Genomic DNA, 19,306 nt, shown 5'->3' with positions numbered 1-19,306 from the left:
CTATTTAAATATCCGCTAATCATCTTTGACCGTTGCGCCACATCTCCGTTGAGACCCTGCCTTCTTATCCATTCATCAGCGATGTGGCTCGTCAGTTGGATATCCGTTACGCAAGTGTCATGTTTTAAGAGCAAACACACATTCTGTTTAATCCCCCCTTATGCAGTTGAAAAGATGTCAAATTGAACAGGAAAAAAAAAACGCTTCTCATGCATTTAAAGATAATTTAAACTGACATCACAGAATTGACCAGTATTTTGCTACTGATGTGTGAATGGTCTCTTACCGGTAAAAAGCAAGACCACGGTTGCTTGTGTGAACAGCATATGTTTTACCGGGAAAAGTCATTCTGAAAAAACATGTGCAAGCGGCTATAGTTATTAATGTTCTGCATTTCTGTTCTGAGAAATCACTGGTACAATGAAGCTATTTGATAGTGGGTTATTTAAGTGAAGGAAATGTATCCTATACAAAATAATTCTGATATTTATACTACATAACCTTAACTCTTTCCCCGCTAGCTGTGTTTTAAAAAGTTGCCAGCCACTGTCAGGGTTTTTGATCATTTTAAAGGAGTATTTCAGCGCTGGAAAGATAAATCTGTATATAAGTATTTAAACTGGGTCATCAATGTAGTAGAAATGTGAAATTATTTTTGAATTTGGTGCCTTCTAGACTGAGAAAAGACAGAAAATGTATTTGTGTCTCATGGGGATGAAAGACTATAATTCCCAGAATGCTTCGCTGCCCTGTGAGGCCATTCCCAAAGCCACCTACTGGATTACAGAGACTGAGTTAGAGGAGACACTACAATTAAAAACTGAACGCGTCTGTTCAATACAAATGAGTGAGTCACCGCGTGAGTATCACAGCACTGAGCACTAACTGCACGAGTCAGATAAATGAGCTCGTGATGAGAGCTGAGGTAATCACGACTACACTCGCGGCATACATTCACAACGCGAGTTCAGTCTGGCGCGTTTCAGTTCATGCCTTTGCAAGCTTAACTTTCATAGAAATTAATTTGAGAAGTTATAAGACTTACATTGCTCACCATAGCTCCGTTTAAATGAGTGCCTGTAGCTGCGAGCTGAGTGCTGTGAGTCTGATCAGCCATCCCCCATGTGCGGGTTCAAAACATGCGGAAATGGCTCCCTCTGCTGGCTGTAGTCTTTGGCCAAACATTCCTCCTATGATGCAAATATCGTCAATTTGCGTCATAGGAGGAATTTTTCAAGAAATAAAATGCATAAATCTCTTGTTTCAGGGGGATATGAGGGGGGAAAGCACAATCATTTGAATATACTCCAGGGTTTCTACTGATACTGTAGAAGAAATTCATTTTCACTAGGCTTTAGTAGGCCTCATTAGGCCTTAGCTGCAGTAGAAGCTGGCCTCGGCTGAGCACCAAGAAATCAAGGTCTGTCGCTCGTAAAAAAAACATCAAAACGTGAGAAACGAGAGATATTACATTAATTGTATGGGAAAAATTGGTGTGAAGCGCTGGGAAACTGTCATGCTACTGGAAAGGTGGGGATGTTCCACAGATAAATATGATAAGTGACAAAGTTTGTATATAATTGTGGATAAAACTATGAGGTGACTCTAAAAAATTATGAATAGAATGATGCCTATTGGATGAGAAAGAAAAACAAGTGGCAGTTGGCCACAATTACAAAAAAGGCTAGATAAGTTTATGAATAGAGCAACTGTGGCAAAGAGCGTGGGGAGTAATGCACCTGCAATGAAATCATGAACTGTATAAAAGTGTGAGCTAAGAAAGAGACGGTCAGATGTTCAGCTGGCGTCTCACTTTGTTGTTCATACAATAAAGTTTATTTCTTCTGAGACCTGGAACTTCGACTCAGAGATTTTCTTTAAAGCACTGGAGACAATCAAGAACTTAGAATTTGCCACGACAATACAAAGCCACACGCTAATCGCTGAAGTAACTCTTTGACAAAAATGTATAATGGCCCATAGAATATTTTTTTGTATGAATATCTGAGCATGCAATATATCAAAAGAAAGAGCAGACCCTCTGCTTTTAAACAACAACAAAAAACATTTAATTCTAGCTTCATGCATTTTTTTTTATCAACACTTAATTATCAGTAACTTTCATAAAAAAAGCAACATTTTGAACAAAAAGCTGAGAAAATCAAGTTTTTGTCAAAGACTACATCCAGATCAGATGTCAGATCAGAGCAATGATCAAACACAGAAGGAGTAGACTGAGTCTATCAACACTAGGGCTGTCAACGAATATTCTAAATTCGAATAGTTTTTAAAACACGAACTTCGAAGGTGAAAATTAATAGCGCGCTCATGGGGTTCAGGGACAGGTCACAGGAGTCACTGCTGAAAGTTGACGCGTCTTGCATGGAAGATGGCAGAAAGAAAAACTATTTTAACCCTCCAAAATCTAAAAAGCCATGTCTGGAAGCACTTTGGATTTTGGTCAGTAGGAGGTAAAATTGTTAAGCCAGGAGATTAAGTTGAATGCAAACTATGTAAGATACAGTTAGCATACCATGCCTCATTTTATTTAACGTTAAACAGAAACATTACTAAAGTGTAGGCTACTGTACTGACTGAATAGATATTGCATCAATAAAATATAAATGCACCGCTTCCACTGGTTTGATTATTTACCGTTTCATGTCAAGGGATTGTTCATTTAAACCATTATGCGCAGAGAGCGTGAGAGAGAAGGCGAGAGAGAGTGAGGTCTGCTCTGCGGTCTTGGCCATTATGATGTGAGCTCCAGACCATCAGCGGCGTTCATCGCTCGTGTACGCAGATATTAGCTTCAACTAGTTGAATTACTTGATTTTTTGTAAGTAATACGTTGTCAAATATGTTTAAACTAAATAGACTGGCTATTGTAGTTAGGTCTCTTTGTATTATTTGTCCTGATAATGACGTGATGGGCGTCATTGACAAATTGCACAACCAGATGTTCGAATAGTCATTTTTGAGCTATTTTGACAGCCCTAATCAACACCCCTAATGCTTGCACAGTCCTGTAGCTCACCCTAGCTCATCATTTCATTCAGTAACATTAAATAGTTTTGATTTATATGCTGTTTAATGTTGATGATCACATTATTTTACATATGCATCTGCTTACATACGATCACTTGTTTTCTTTTGCACCTTCTTTTCCTGTGTTTTGATCAAGGGGTTCAGAAGATGTGTAACAGCACCCCTCTAGCGTCTAAAGCCCCGTTCACACCGCCAGCGACACACGGAGCGACAAAGCGACATGATCCCATTCATTTCAATGGAGCGCTGGCGACTTCCGGCGACAGGAGCGACAGTGACCGTTGGCGACAGAATGTGGGCGTGTCAAGCGACACGAGACAAGCGACAAAAGTTCAGAAATTTCAACTTTATGCAAACGAGAAGTGATTTTCGCGAGCGACAACCAATAGGATTGAAGTATGTGGAGTGCACGTGATCCGTCTGCTTTACTGCTGCTACTGCGGTGTCCGGAGGAGTTGTTGATATTAGCTTTTAGCAAGCCCCCTGTTCTTTATAATATGTCTCTGTGTAGCCTACATGCAGGGAAAGAGTTAATATTTTGAGTTATAACTGCACAAAATGACCGGAATGCACAAGTGAACATCTCTGTGCTTCTCTAAATGTGGAGGGGATGTAGGCTTGGGCGGTATCCAAATTTTGATACCGTCAAACCTCCTCCCTATTTTACCTCGGTATACGGTATTACCGTGAATAATTAAAACATTATGATGTAAGGCTCAGACAGCGTCAACAAACTGTTGGCTTGTGCCTAAACCGTTCAGAAACTGAATACCAAACACTAATACTGAAACAATAACAAAATAACATGCACAACAATATTAACAACTGGTATTAGCAACAAATAACAGTTTAAAAAAAGTGCAATACAACAGTCAAACATAATTAAATTAACATAAACATCCAGAACAGGTTTAGCGCGCACAAATTAATTAAATCAAATCACACTGCCTGGAACAACTTTAAAGAGCAGCTTATAAAAAAAAAGTGTAAATAGACCCACTACAGTCAACCAGAGTTGAATTAACATAAAGATCTATATTATAAAAATGATTGCAAAGTAATAGGCCTAAATAAAAATAAATTCTTTCCAGTCTTCTTAACAATATTGTTTTTAACGAAAACCAAATAAAATAGGCTACCTGAATCAATTGATTAACGAATTAATTAATTAAATAAATAACAATAAATGAAAAAGAGAAAAAGAAAAGAAAAAAGAAACGAATGGCAAGTGGCATCAAATCTAGTCAAGATTTTTCGCTAGAAAAACCAACTTTGTCCGGCTTTAACAGGGCACGTTGTGGACCGACAACTTTGCCTGCGGGGCTGAAAACCGTTGTGCTTGTGGCTCCAAACAGTGAGTTGTCATTTGAGCTCCGACTCGGTCCTCTACGGTGCCGATGCCGCGGGACCTGCATCGGCTTGTTTTGTTTTTTGTTTTTTTGCAGCAAAAAAAAAAAACGATGTTTATTTAGGCTTATTCATTCGTTCTTTTAACGAATGAATGAGTTAACTGGCCTAAATAAACAAAATAATTCATGAATAGGCCTAAACGAATGAATGAATAGGCCTGAACGAATGAATGAATAAATAGGCCTAAATAAACGAATTAATGCATAAAAAAATAAGCCCAATAATGTTATTCCATTTGTTCAAATTTGCATTCACATTTTTAAGTAAGTTCCTTATGCGAGTCAAGTCTGCATTTATATGATAAAAAATACAGAAAAAAAGGTTTTCTATTTTAACATAGCCTACTTTTAAATATAATTTATTTATGTGATGCAAAGTATATGTATATATATATATATATATATATATATATATATATATATATATATATATATATATATATATATATATATATATATATATATATATATATATATATATATATATATATATATTTTTTTTTTTTTTTTTACATTTGAGCCCCTGCCCCTGAGGAACTCTCTGCACGTTTTATGCTTACCGTTATGAGACAATTGTCAGACAATTGACATTTGTTTTGTGAGTCCCATGTGCACTTGATTCTTGTGGAGTTCATGCTTATTGCTTACATTGCCAGCTGTGTGACAAAAGGCTTCGGCAATATTACAGCATAGTCCGAGGGTGCGCTCGGTTTTTCATCCACGCAGCAGTGAGTGGATGGTGGTTTTCGGATATGCGCCCTTAGGTTCAAGGTATTTCCATCTCTCTTGCGGTCATCTTTTTGTTGCACAATTTGCAAATTGCCTCGTCTATATTTACCGCCTCTCCCTTCTCGTTCGGTCAAAACCCAAAATACTTCCAAACTGCAGAAGTTGTTCTTTTTCGAGACCGAATAACTCAGTGCCCGACTCGCCGTCTTTTCCCCTCTCTCTCTTTCTCATCCGCTGTCACAATAACGCATATATTTAGGCTTTAAATAAATAAATAGTATTTAATATGTAAATAGTTTAATTAGTTCAACTTATTAAATATTTAATAATTAATATTTTTTTAATATTTTTTTTTTGACGGTTTGAAGGTATTGAAACTGATACCGTTGCTATTTTTAGATCCCGCGGTATACCATTTTACCTTATTACCGCCCAAGCCTAAGGGGATGTTCACGTTGCGTCTTTAACACTCTAAAATTCGCTATTTTAAATGTAGATGCATGACAAACGAACTCAAGTGGTGCCACAATGGCGCTCATATGGTGTTGTGCACACATTTTTTCCAGGCTGCCGCAGCGAGATGAACATATCGTACTGCAAAAAAAAAGAAAAAAAAGAACGTGTACCACAGATGTGACAAGAACCAACAAATCAACTTCACCTTTCTGTAACACTGAAAGCTCAGTCAAGAAAGATTAACAGCTGATCATAGCTGTACAGTATGGATTTATATTGCTCATCTCCATAAATATATCTGGTAGTAGAGCTAATGCATCGGCTGGAAATCCATTTATCCTTTGCTGAAACTTCTTTGTCTTCATGGAGAACCCGGCTCATGATTGCTTAGTGGCAGATACCACAAGAGCGCAAGCTCCCAAGCACGCTTTTGAAAATAGGAGAAAGCAACCCACGCATCTTAAGCCGCTACATGTAAACTAACTCCTGTTGTGGTCACGTTCTTCACGCAACAACACACAGAAACACGGCAAATTAATCACGTTTTTTTATAATATTGTTATCATTATAATGATGTTTATGACAGCCCCAGTCATAGTTTGAACTGCGCGCACTTACGCGATGATCACCGTAGGCCTACAATGAAGTGCCTTACTGCAGCCGTAACAACCAAATGCATCTGAGCAATCATATACACAAAATAAACAATACATTACAATTTGCAATTCCACAAAAAGCTGTGATATGCATGAAGATATAACTCCGTGGACTCATTCTTCCCATAATAATGTGTTGAAACATGGTGCACAAAGTCATGTTCACATTATAATTTTATGTAGCCTAGCCTATATGGCAAATATGTTCTGCAGCTAAACGTTACCCTTAACTGTACCTTCCTTTTCAAAGTGATTCCAGTAAATCAAATCCTTCATGGCCGTGTGAGTATAAAGCATCTCAACAGGGGTACGCCAAGAGAGTATCGCGGTTCGTACCATGGGTGGTGTAGCATGGATATCTCAGTTTTTCGGTTTGGATGGAATATCGTGGCACCCGTAATAAACATAAATTCACACATTCTACAAATGTTGAACCAATTCTTGCGCATTTACATTGACAAGACATTTATTTGATGCGTGTTTGTCTAAATGTATTTTTAAGGACGTAGGACTTGGATCTATCCATCGGTTGTTGATTGGATGAACGCAGATCATAAAGTGAGCTTGTGGTTGATTGTAAGAAAGGGCGGGTTTAAGCAGACTAAATGATTAGATAAGTCTGTCGTTTCATCGGAAGAGCAGAAAAAAAATGCACATATTCATGGATGATTTGTTCATAATAAGATAAACTGCGTGCATTTAGAAAATATATAGTGTAAATTTATATTTCATGTATAATTCACTGCAATGTAAACTATGTTTACCCCACCCTCAAATTCATGAGATCAGTCCTTTGTTTTAAACTGACATTGTTTCGCCACGCTGCTTAAAGTCCAAAATACTTCGGCCGACCACGTTCTAGGGCGGTACACACGCAGTCCACATGACGTAATTTTCATCATCATCATCATCTACCCACACTGTCCACTTGCAACCCAATTTTTGTGTCCACGTGGATGGGTTGTGTACAATGGAGAAAATGCGAGTGATTTGAGCTCTTGAAAACAAAAGTCTACTAGATAGTGTGCATGTGTCTTTCTACACTCAACCAAGGAGTACATTTTATAAAGGTTTGTGCACTCAATGGTGTGTGAAATGGAACAGAATCCAAAAAATTAATTATACCATTACCAGGGGCTTTTCATTGCTCATGGCGCAAGATGCGTTGGAACAGCTTGATCCCCCCCTCCCCCAAACAGTTCAGCGGAAATCCCGCCCTGCAACCAATTTCATTGGCTGAGGTTACAGTGACGGGTAGGTTTAGGGATCAGGGTTGGCTGTAGGCAATAGTTATTGTGATTGATATGGCCATTGAAATGTTTAGAACTGGCTCCAGGGCGGGATTTCCGCTCAACTGGTTTGGGGAAAAAAAAAAAAATTACGCGTTGTAACAGTCAAACATGGCCTAGCGAAATCTGAGCTTTAAGTTCCTCCGCTGAGAGCAACGCAATTTACACATTCAGAGTCAAAGAATAGTAAGAAAGACATTATACTGTGTCTACACCGGACGCGACCATTGTCACTCGCGTTGCAACAGCTAAAGGTTGTCTAGCTGGACACGACAAAGCAGCTATAAATAGAACGAGGCATCAGTTTATTATCAGAGATTTGTTGCTCGTGTCACATCCAGTGTAGACAGAATCACTTATTATAACTGGTTTTATTGAGTTTTGTCTCGTTGCGCTGCTCGCGTCCGGTATAGACACAGTGTGAAAGTAATCGGTGTAACTCCAGTGGTTTAACTTCAATTTTATAAAGTGACGCAAGTGCTTTGTTTGCGCTAAGAAACACAACTGACCTCTATATTTACAAAATAATATTATCTTAAGCGCGTTCACGAAACAACTTCCAGTTTTGAGTCAACACAACAACGCATGCGTCGTGATGCTCCCCCTACTGGATTGCAGGTCAATATTTTCATAAATAAAGAGGTAAATTACGTTTTTTGGGGCAAACAAAGCACTCACGTCGTTGAAATTGAAATGGATTTTCAGTCTCAATGGATGGACTGAAAGCTCTTGGATTTCATCCAAAACATCTTATTACAATAACAAAGTATCTCCATTATTTGTGTTCCGAAGATAAATTAAGGTCTTACGGGTGTCGAACGACATGACGGTGAGTAACTAATGACAGAATTTAATTTTTTAGGTGAACTAAGCCTTTAAAGAGGTTTCCGTAAAACGTACAATTTCGAGAAGGTGAATGCAGTCTTTTAAACTGCTCGGATGTTTATTCCGAATAATTACAATACAATGCTACTCCGCGCTCTTTAAAAAACGTCTCAGCGACATATGTGAAGCTGTAATTACTCCGAAACACAAAAAACCCTCTAAATTTGTAGTTATACAAAATGTACAACATTTATTTTATTTAGTTGAAAGGTAATTTGCCTAAATCTCAACAGGTCCCACAAATTATAACAATTTAACTGAAAAACAGATTTAGAGCTGTGCATTTTCTTTTGTGGGTTATTTGTAATTAGATCTATAGTTTACATCTATGTCTGCATCTAAATTCACAACATGCATGAATACACACACATCTTTCTGGTAGCTAGACCGCACAGCGCCCCTAAACTGCGATACTTCACTAGGTTTGACGTAACCAAGCGCATTCGAAAATACACAGATCCGGTCTTTACTCGCTATATTTATCTTCCTTAGCAGCCAAAGCGTTAAACAGATCGAATGATATAGAAGAGGCGAAGCGATCCATCGAAACCAGGGGTTTGTAGCAGTAAACGTCAATAATTTAGAATTACATTCAATAACATTTCAAATGGCGATGCAACACACAATAGAGGAACCCTTCAGCTAGCGAAAAAGGGAGATAAACATTCGTCTAATACTTACCGATTGAACGTTACCTTGCAATTATGCTGAATAAAAACGTCTCAAAAACAACAGACGGTTTTCAGCCCCACTTTGGGTGTCTACTTGTGAAAAACTAATACGCAAAAATCCAGGCTAAAATGTAGTTGAGCATATGCCATATACGGCGTCTTTATGGCAAACCTAGCTGCTTGAAGTACATGTCATACTCTTGTAACACCACGCTTTCTCCTCTAAATAAATAGATCATTTTTAAATAAAGAGTCTTACCTTTTACCGAGTCCCTTCTGAGAGCATTGAAATGAGAGCTGCCGCGCTCTCTGCCATGAAACAAAAATGGCTCTCAGAGCTTCAGAGGGTGAGAGTTTCGGAGTGGCTGACTGGAAGAAGGGGCGGAGCCTATCGCGAAAATAGCTAGCTAAGGTTAAAAAATTGTTTATATTAAGTGCAAAAGAAAAAAAAAATCATGTTGTTGTGGACAGTGGTGAGGAAATATGTATAAAATATATGAGGAAAAAATGATTACGGACCTCTGACTTATTTGACATTTAATAGAATTAATAATAATGCAGTCCTAGAGGTTTTTAGTTTTGCAGTGGGGGATGGGTGAGCAGAAGCCCATCCCCCTAAAATTGTAAATAGCTAGCTATGGTTATTATTATTTTTTATAGTAAGTGCAAAAGAAATAAAAATCATGTTGTTGTGGACAATGGTGAAGGAATATACAAATATACAAGGAAAAACCGACTACGGACCTCTGATTTATTTAACGTTTAATATTATTAATATTAATAATGCAGTCCTAGAGGTTTTTTGTTTTGCAGTGAGGGATGAGCAGGAGCCCAACCGCCCCAAATTGAAAATGGCTAGATAAGGTTAAAAACAGTTTATAGTAAGTGCAAAACAAAAGAAAAAAAATCATGTTTTTGTGGACAATTTTGAAGGGATATGTAAAAAATATACAAGGAAAAACTGACTAAGGACCTCTGATTTATTTGTTATTATTAATAATAATAATGCAGTCCAAGAGGTTTTTAGTTTAGCAATGGGGGATGGGTGTGCAGGAGCCTGTCCCCCCAAAATAGAAAATAGTAGTTATGGATCAAAAAAAGAATTTTGTTTTAAGTGCAACAAAAAAAAGATTTTAATGTTGTTGTAGAAAATGGTGAAGGTATATGTAAATATTACATACGGAAAAATGACTACGAACCACAATTTTTTAAAACCACAAACAGTCCTAGAGGATTGAGGTGGCCATTTTAGTTTATCAGTGGGGGATGGGTGAGCAGGAGCCCATCCCCCTAGAATGGAAAATAGCTAACTACAGTTAAAAATTGTGTATTTTAAGTGCAAAAAAATATATATATATTCATGTTGTTTTTTAAAATGGTAAAGGTATATGTAAATACATACAGAAAACTGACTACGGACCACTAATTTATTGAATATTTTAATTATTTAATTTACCACAAACAGTCCAAGAGGATTTTAGTTTACCAGTGGGGGATGGATGAGCAGGAGCCTTTCCCCAAAAATCGACCTGAAGAACAATGGATAATAATGTCGGTCGATAGTAATGTCGGAACTTACAGCATCGTACTTTGAAAAGTACAAAGGTACCCTTTTGGTAATCCTCTACTCTAATTTCAGAGAGATGTGGCTGTATGTCATGTAAACATGGTGGCTCTCAGTCTTCCCAGTATACATGGTAATGAAACCCTTTCGCAAACATTCTTTAGAGAACTATTTGCAAAACATGATAAATGATCCTTTCTGATGATATTTGTAGACCTGCAAAAAATGGCTTGCATTGCATATCATTGTTTATCCTCAGAAATTTGGCTGCTAGGAGATTTTTTTTAATTGATAATGAATAGCAATGCTAATGGCAGGATTGCCTTGTTGTTTTCTTATGCTTACATTTGTGGCTGGAAAGTGGAAATATTAAGTCTATATTATAAATATAAATTTTTTACACAACCAACAATATTAGTTTCATACTGGTCACATTTAGCATGTAGCATGTATCTAACTGGATATTTTTATCGTTTAAGCAATTATGTTGCTCATCCAATTGGCTTGATTAGATGATTTCACTACAATGACCTGAATTTGTAAATCCTAACAACTGTGTATAGAACTTTCTCCTTTTTCCAATTTTTCATTTAGGTGTGGAGAGACATTTATCCAAGCATCCTGATGGCGGCCATTTTATGATTTGTTGGACTAGCCAATGGCAGTTAACACAGAATTAGGGCAACATGTTCTGTAGTGAAGATCATTACACACAAATGAACAAAGAACATAAATGAACAAAACACAAACACATTTAAAAATAAATAAAATAGCTGTTACACATTTGTTTAATTTTTAATTACCATGATTGTGTTGGCTCTGTTGCAAACAAGAATTGGCCAATAATGGCAGGAATTTGGGAGAGTGCATTAGTGATGGGAGAAACAAAGCTTTGTGAAACTTTGAATCAATTGGACCAGTTGCTTTGCAAAATGATTCACTGTTGTGATGCCTACTGGTCATAATAATGTAAATGCAGTAGAAAATCAACATGCATAAAAACACTTTTCAATTGCAAGTATTGAATTGAAAGTGTAAAAAAAAATCATACAATGTCATTAAAGTCCTCATGAAATCAAAATCAATCTTATTTACGTTGTTAGCACATATTACAGGTCTTAGGGTGAACAATTAATCTGTGCAAGTTAATACACAGAAAATAATTGTTTGCCATAGTAATCTATAATCAAAATCTGAAAAGTTACTTCCGGTCTGGAAACGGCGTTCCTTCTCAGATGATGTCAGGCTTGCGGTTTAAAATGCGCAACCACTTCCCTCTACCATTATGAGGCGCGAGATGAAGAGGAGGAGCGCTGAGGTAAAAACCCTGCCCTCTGTTCAATATTCTGTTACACTTGAGCCCCTTTCACACTGCGATTCCGGCAAATACACGGATAATGCGACCCGGCATTTGTTCCCGGGCCGCTAGATTTGGTCCATTCACACTGCCAGCGAAATACCGTAATATGTGCGCTTTCGCACACAACCCGGAACGGTTTTGGGTCGAGTTGACATGTGACATCCTGATGTGACGTAGAACGGCGAGCGATCTCAGCTTCAGCGCGGATAGTAAGGAGCTCCGTGTTCTCGACTTGTGTCCAGTTTGCGCACATTTCTGCTCGTTTAATTTTAGTTTCTTTTGTATACGAACACTCTCTGCGTTTAAAACACAGACTAGGTCTTCTGGCACTGCAGGGTTGTATTATTGAAAAAACAAGCTCTAGGAGTCGCACGATAACTACGTACACGTTGCGGCATTAGTTTTGGCTTTTGTTCACACCCGGGTCGAATCCTGCAATGTTACTAGGTCCCCGACCCGGGTTCAATTCGGTAATCAATCCCGGGACGTGGTTGCTTTCACACAGAAGGCGACCCGGCAATGTTCCGGGAATATTGCGGGACCGACGTGCAGTGTGAAAGGGGCTTTAGAAATACGTCACAGCACTGAAGAAAACTCACTCGCTACTTCCACTTCAGTAGGACTTTAAATGTGAAGTGTGTGTGTAAATGCCCTTTTAACCCTGGATGCGATTTTGGCCTGCGAATAATTTGCACGATGGTTTTATTTTTTGTTTAGCTGTTTGTGTAATGAGTGCTTCCACACCAAACGCAAATGTGCTGCGGCGACATTTATTTTTTCCGTTTCGATGTTGACTTTGTTTTACTCTAGCGGTGACAGAAACGGCTTCAACCAATCACATACAAGGAAACAATGGTGATGAAATGTCCAGTTGATGTCACAAGCTATTCAATCAACTTTAACCTTTGTTAATGGCCACCAGGTATGGCATTTTTCATGAGATTACAGCTGTAGGTTTCGTTAAAGCTATACACCTGCAGCTGTGTTTACTACTGTGTTTACAGACAGCAATAACATAACCTTTTATAAATCGTTGGTTTTTTTTTCTAAACCTTGTGTCCGCAATTATGGAAAGTGAATGTGTTGCCATCAGTATGTCTGTGGCACTTAAATGTTTACATTTGACAATGACAATGTGACTCAACTGGAATCTCAATCTTCTCCGGATCGATTGATTCCCTGAAGTGTGCGGTTTGTCTCGTCAGATGCGCTGCTGTTTCGGGAGAAGATCCTCAAATTGTCCCACAGACTTTCGAAAGTAAGGGCAGAGCCGGCCATGATAAAGTTTTTGCTCCTGTACAAGATTAGCATACTCCCCTTCAGACTCTCTGTTCTTTAAAGACTGGGTGCACCCAAAATCTTCTTTTCTGCCTTTTAAATAAAATGTAAAGCTCGTCTTCACTGAATGAGGAAGTGCCCGTGTTTTCTCAGCTGTCACCACGAATGTTTTGGAATGTTGGAGCTCTGTTGGGCTTTGTGTCACGGCTGATGTGAATTGTTTTGACGTGAAATATTCGCATGTGAAGTATTCGCTTATTCGCTTTTTTGTTACACCTCCGGTGTGAAAGGCCCTTTATACATTGATCAGGCATAACATTATGACCATTATGACATTTTCTAATCCTAATATTGTGTTGGTCCCACTTTTGCTGGCAAAACAGCCCTGACCCCTCGAGGCATGGACTCCACTGAAGGTGTGCTGTGGTATCTGGCACCAAGATGTTAGCAGCAGATCCTTTAAGTCCTGTAAGCTGCGAGGTGGTGTCGCCATGGATCGGACGTGTTTGTTCAGCACATCCTACAGATGCTCAATTGGATTGAGATCTGGGGAATTTGGAGGCCAAGTCAACTCCTCAAACTCATTGTTATGCCCCTCAAACCATTCCTGAACCATTTTGCTCCGTAGCAGGGGACATTATCCTGCTGAAAGAGGCCACAGCCACCAGGGAATGCTGTTTCCATGAAAGAGTATACATGATCTACAACAATACTTAGATAGGTGGTACGGGTCAAAATAACATCCACATGGATGCAGAACCCAAGGTTGTCACATGCCTGTCCTGTCTTGTGCGCACATATGGGTTTTGTTAGTGTGGCCATGTGCTTCTGTCATTGTTTGATCCCTCCACCCTTGTTATCTCATTATTGGTTTTATTTGCCCCACCTGTGTTGCCTCATTCCCTGCCTGATTTGTCCTCTTTTATAAGCTCCTTGTGTTTGTCAGTCTTTGTAGGATTATTGCCTTGTCTACGTCTCTTGTTTCCCCGTAATTCCTATTTTAGTATGTTTTGAGTTCTAGTTGTTATTTTTGTTATGTGTTTTGCCCCATCATGGGTTTTGTTTTGTATTTGTTTTATTTTAAAATAAATTATAATTTTACTGCACTTGAGTCCTCGCACCAGTTTTCATTTGTTCCAGACACAACATAATGATTCGACCATGTCGAGGACTCAGCAAACGGGGCAGAATCACTCACCACCTGTCCTCATTTTGAGAGGATTCTACAGTTTTGAAGACCAACTACTCCACCAGGAGGGGGAGGAGATCAGGAATTTTGCCAAGAAGTTCCTGGAAACAGCCAAAGGGCTTAAGCTCAGTAACTCTGCTCTCAAGGACCTTTTTAATTATGCTCTAGATGAGCCCATGGATTGGTTGCTCAGGAGGGCATTTGATGGATGCACCTTTGAGGCGATGGTGGAGGCTATCGCCCACCAGCAGGAGATAGCTGCCAGGGAGATAGCCCCTGCCCTGGCGGTCCCAAGATCAGTGATCCCTGCTCCAGTGGTCCCTGGAATGTTGGAGCTCTGTTGGGCTTTGTGCCACGGCTGATGTGAATCGTTTTGAGGTGAAATATTCGCATGTGAAATATTCGCATGTGAAATATTCGCTTATTCACTTCGCTTTTTTGTTACATGTCCGGTGTGAAAGGGCCTTTATACACTGATCAGATAGCGGCCAGGGAGATGGCCCCTGCACTGGCGGTCCCAAGAATGGTGGTCCCTGTTCCGGATCTAGTTCCGGTGGTCCCTATTCCGGTGGTCCCAATTTCGGTGGATCGTATTCCAGTAGATCATATTCCGGTGGATCGTAGTCCGGTGAATCGTGTTCCGGTAGTCCCTGCTCCGGTTGCCCCAGTTCCCGTGGTTCTGAAATGGAGGAGGCGGAGAAAGGCTTCCTCCACGACTGTTCCGATGGATCATGTTCCGGTGGACCCAGTTCCGGTGGTCGCAGTTCTGGTGGATCGTGTTCCAGTGATCCCAGTTCCGGTGGTTCGAGTTCCAGTGGTCCCAGTTCCTGTGGTCAGAGTTCTGGTCGATCATGTTCCAGTGGATCATGTTCCGGTGGATTCCGTTCCGGTGGTCCTAGTTCCAGGGGATCTAGTTCCGGATGGTCCCAGTTCTGGTGGACTCTGTTCCGGTGGACTCTTTGCCGGATGTGCCACTCTGGTGCCCTGCTCTGACCGCACCGCCCTGGTGCCCTGCTCTGCCCACGCTGACCCAGTGCCCTGCTCTGCTCGAAACGACCTGGCGCCCTGCTCTACCCACGGCGCCACGGCGCCTGCTCTGCCCGCGCCACCACGGTGCCCTGCTGCTCACCATTGCCTCCTGATTGTTGTTTTCCCGGTTCCTCCCTGGTTTACCCCTTCCTTGTCTGTTCTTCCCATCCCGCACTGGTCGGTCCCTCCCGTCCCTAGCGGAGCATCTGGTAGACGCTCCTTAAGGAGGGGGTAATGTCACATGCCTGTCCTGTCTTGTGTGCATATGTGGGTTTTGTTAGTTTGGCCATGTGCTTCTGTCATTGCTTGATCCCTCCCTCTTGTTGTCTCATTATTGGTTTCATTTGCCCCACCTGCGTTCCCTCATTCCCTGCCTGATTTGTCTCCTTTTATAAGCTCCTTGTGTTTGTCAGTCTTAGTCGGATCATTGTCTTGTCTATGTCTCCTGTTTCCCTGTGATTCCTATTTTGGTATGTTTTGAGTTCTAGTTGTTTTTTTTTTTGTTATGTGTTTTGCCCCATCGTGGGTTTTGTTTTGTATTTGTTTTATTTTATAATAAATTATCATTTTTCTGCACTTGAGTCCTCAAACTAGTTTTCCACACTAGATGCAACAAAGGTTTCCCAATAGAACATTGACCAAAGCATCACACTGCCTCCACCGGTGTACCATCTTCCCATAGTGCATCCTAGTGCCATGTGTTCCCCTGGTCCACATGATGTAAAAGAAAGCATGATTCATCAGACCAGGCCACCTTCTTCCATTGCTCCGTCGTCCAGTTTCAGTGCAGATAGATATGCAATAAACTGTGATGCACTTTTTTGCAATTTAAGCAACAGAAGCTTTTCTGTTTGATTGGACCACACAGGTCAGCAGTTGCTCCCCACGTGCATCAATGAGCCTTGGCCACCCATGACCCTCTCACCGGTTTACCACTGTTCCTCCCTTGGACCACTTTTGATAGATACTGTCCACTGCAGATCGAGAGCACCCAAAAAGAGCTGCAGTTTTGGAGATGCAGTGCTGTGTCCAGTGCTGCATTACACTCCCCTTTTAGACATGCACTTGCAAACTTCCCTAAGTACTTTCCCTCTGGGAATTCCTGTCGCCATTTTGAAGGGCGTTCCACTTTGTGAAGTGGATGAGGGAAGTTTATATGTACAGATCCTTGATTCCTCGATACCTGAATTTTGACCGAGAGTCTACTTCATATGTACACTTCAGGCAGCTTCATATACTGCAATGCAACATGATTGTAATGTCACTGCATATCGCATTTAATTTACCCCACCACAAACAACTCTATTATATTTTAATTATTTTTTTAAAACATTTTAAACAACCCAAACACACCTATATACATATATAATGCTGCATTTAACAATTTTGTAAAGGAAAATAAATAAATAAAACAACTCCATAGTGGATTCCAAGTTATCAAGGGCTTAGGACATTTCAGTTCAGTCCATTGCAAAGGTTCTGCCAGTAGTGGGCACTCATGCAACGTAAGAAATGTGGAGGCTCAGGTGTGGCAGCCATCTTGGATGGAGGCTCAGGCATGGTGGCCATCTTGGATGGAGCCTCAGGCATGGTGGCCATCTTGGATGGAGGCTCAGTTGTGGCAGCCATCTTGGATGGAGGCTCAGGTGTGGCGGCCATCTTGATTAGAGGCTCAGGTGTGGTGGCCATCTTGGATGGAGGCCTAGGCATGGCAGCCATCTTGGATGGAGGCTCAGGTGTGGTGGCCATCTTGATTGGATGCTCAGGTGTAGCGGCCATCTTAAATGGAGGCTCAGGCGAAGTGGCCATCTTGGATAGAGGCCTAGGCGTGGCGGCCATCTTGGCTGGAGGTTATGGACTGGCGGCCATCTTGGCTGAAGACTCAGGCGTGGCGGCCATCATGGCGGGAGGCTCAGGCGTGGCGGCCATCTTGGATAGAGGCTCCGGTGTGGTGGCCATCTTGGATAGAGGCTCCAGTGTGGCGGCCATCTTGGATGGATGCTCAGGCGTTCGGCCATTTTGGCTGGAGGTTCAGGCATGGCGGCCATCTTGGATAGAGGCTCCGGTGTGGCGGCCATCTTGGATAGAGGCTGTGGTGTGGTGGCCATCTTGGATGGGGCTAAGGTGTGGAGGCCATCTTGGCTGGAGGCTCAGGCATGGCGGCCATCTTGAATGGAGGCTCTGGCATGGTGGCCATCTTGACTGGGGGCTCAGGCATGGCCACCATCTTGAAGTGAGGCTCAGGCATGGTGGCCATCTTGGCTGGAGGCTCAGGCATGGCGGCCATCTTGAATGGAGGTTCAGCCATGGTGGACATCTTGGCAGGAGGCTCAGGCGTGGTTGTCATCATGGCGGGAGGCGCAGGCGTGGCTGCCATCTTTGATAGAGCCTCCGGCGTAGCAGCCATCTTGGATGGAAGCTCAGGCATGGGGGCCATTTTGGCTGGAGGCTCGGGCATGGGGGCCATCTTGGCTGAAGGCACAGGCGTGGGGGCCATCTTGGCTGAAGGCTAAGCTGTTGCGGACATCTTGGCTGATGGCTCTGGCGTGGCGGCCATCTTGGATGGAGGCTCAGGCCTGGCGGCCATCTTAGATGGAGGCTCATGCGTGGTGGCCATCTTGGCTGGAGGCTCATGCTTGGTGGCCATCTTGACTGGAAGCATTCTCCTCAACTTCCCCAACAGCGAAGGAGGACCATTCAACAATAGTGTGTAATCCAGAAAATTGATCAACGATCTTCGAGGACCATCAAAAATTTGTTTTGACTGATCATATTTATTGAGTCCATAACAGTTAAAAAGTAAATTAAGACACAATCTGGGAAGTCTGTGAGGTTTGCAGGGTCCAGGAAATCTCAGGTGTGGTCCCCAAGTGATCTGTTACCTTGACGTAATCGGATGAGTCTGCTGGATCCACGTTTAAGGTCAGTCATTCTGTCAAGAAGGGACAGTCAGGCAGGCAAAGGAGCAGGCTGGGAAGAGGATCCACATACAGCTAGATTTATTTTTAAAATCCACAGGAACAAAACATGAAAACAGGGTAAATCAAGAAACAAGATAGGCGAAAGTTATTGCAAGACAATGACAGACAAAACACAAGGGTTATTTATACACAGGACATACGCTAAACAGGGTAACAAGGGGTGTGGTAAATTAACATGAGGATAACCAAGGGAACTAACTAGACACACCTGGAGAGGCTAATCAATATGAAAAAGTACAAAACATGGCACAAGACAGAAAATAACAAAAGTCCTCACACAAGACAGGGGAACACAGGCTGGGATCATGATACTTGTAGAACTTGTAATTACCACGTGTAAACTACATCTTGGTTGGAGGCTCTGGTGTGGCGGCCATCTTAGCTGGAGGCTTCGGTGCGGCAGCCATGTTGTGAACAGGGTCTGGTGTGGGAACAACAAGACTTGCAGGCACTGAAAACTCAGGGCTAGCGGCCATTTAGAGCTGGACATGCTGGACAATGTGGTATGCCAAGCTCCTTGGCCCTCAGAGCTTGATGCAATTTATATTTTTTATGTACAGAAATGGACCTAGGTGAACATATTTTGATAGGCTGTTTGCTTTCAGACCATTAAATATAACTTTAAAAAAAGTCCAGGGCAAGCATTGCAGCCTTTCGCCAATAGCAGCATTTACAGTTGCTATAGGCGACAAGAACAATCCTCCGTAAACTAGACCATCCTAATTAACAATTCTCAGTTTGACCTTTGAGGCCATCAAAGGC

General features: G+C 41.3%; 1 protein-coding gene across 5 annotated transcripts in view; it reads right to left on the bottom strand.

Moving 5' to 3' along the window:
* The window catches only part of ccdc71 (coiled-coil domain containing 71), a 28,878-nt gene extending 19,342 nt beyond the window's left edge, over nt 1-9,536 (bottom strand). For 2 of the 5 annotated variants that reach the window (XM_067415616.1, XM_067415620.1), the window contains exon 1: nt 9,403-9,536. The gene's annotated coding sequence lies outside the window, so the exon portion shown is untranslated. The remainder of the gene's footprint in view (nt 1-9,402) is intronic. The other 3 variants (XM_067415618.1, XM_067415617.1, XM_067415619.1) reach the window with 2 other exon arrangements.
* Nucleotides 9,537-19,306: the final 9,770 nt, after the last annotated feature.

The sequence above is a fragment of the Pseudorasbora parva genome, chromosome 14, assembly GCF_024679245.1.
Source record: "Pseudorasbora parva isolate DD20220531a chromosome 14, ASM2467924v1, whole genome shotgun sequence".
NCBI lineage: Eukaryota > Metazoa > Chordata > Actinopteri > Cypriniformes > Gobionidae > Pseudorasbora > Pseudorasbora parva.
The sequence above is the reverse complement of the archived record's forward strand: the minus strand, read 5'-3'. Positions and strand labels throughout refer to the sequence as shown.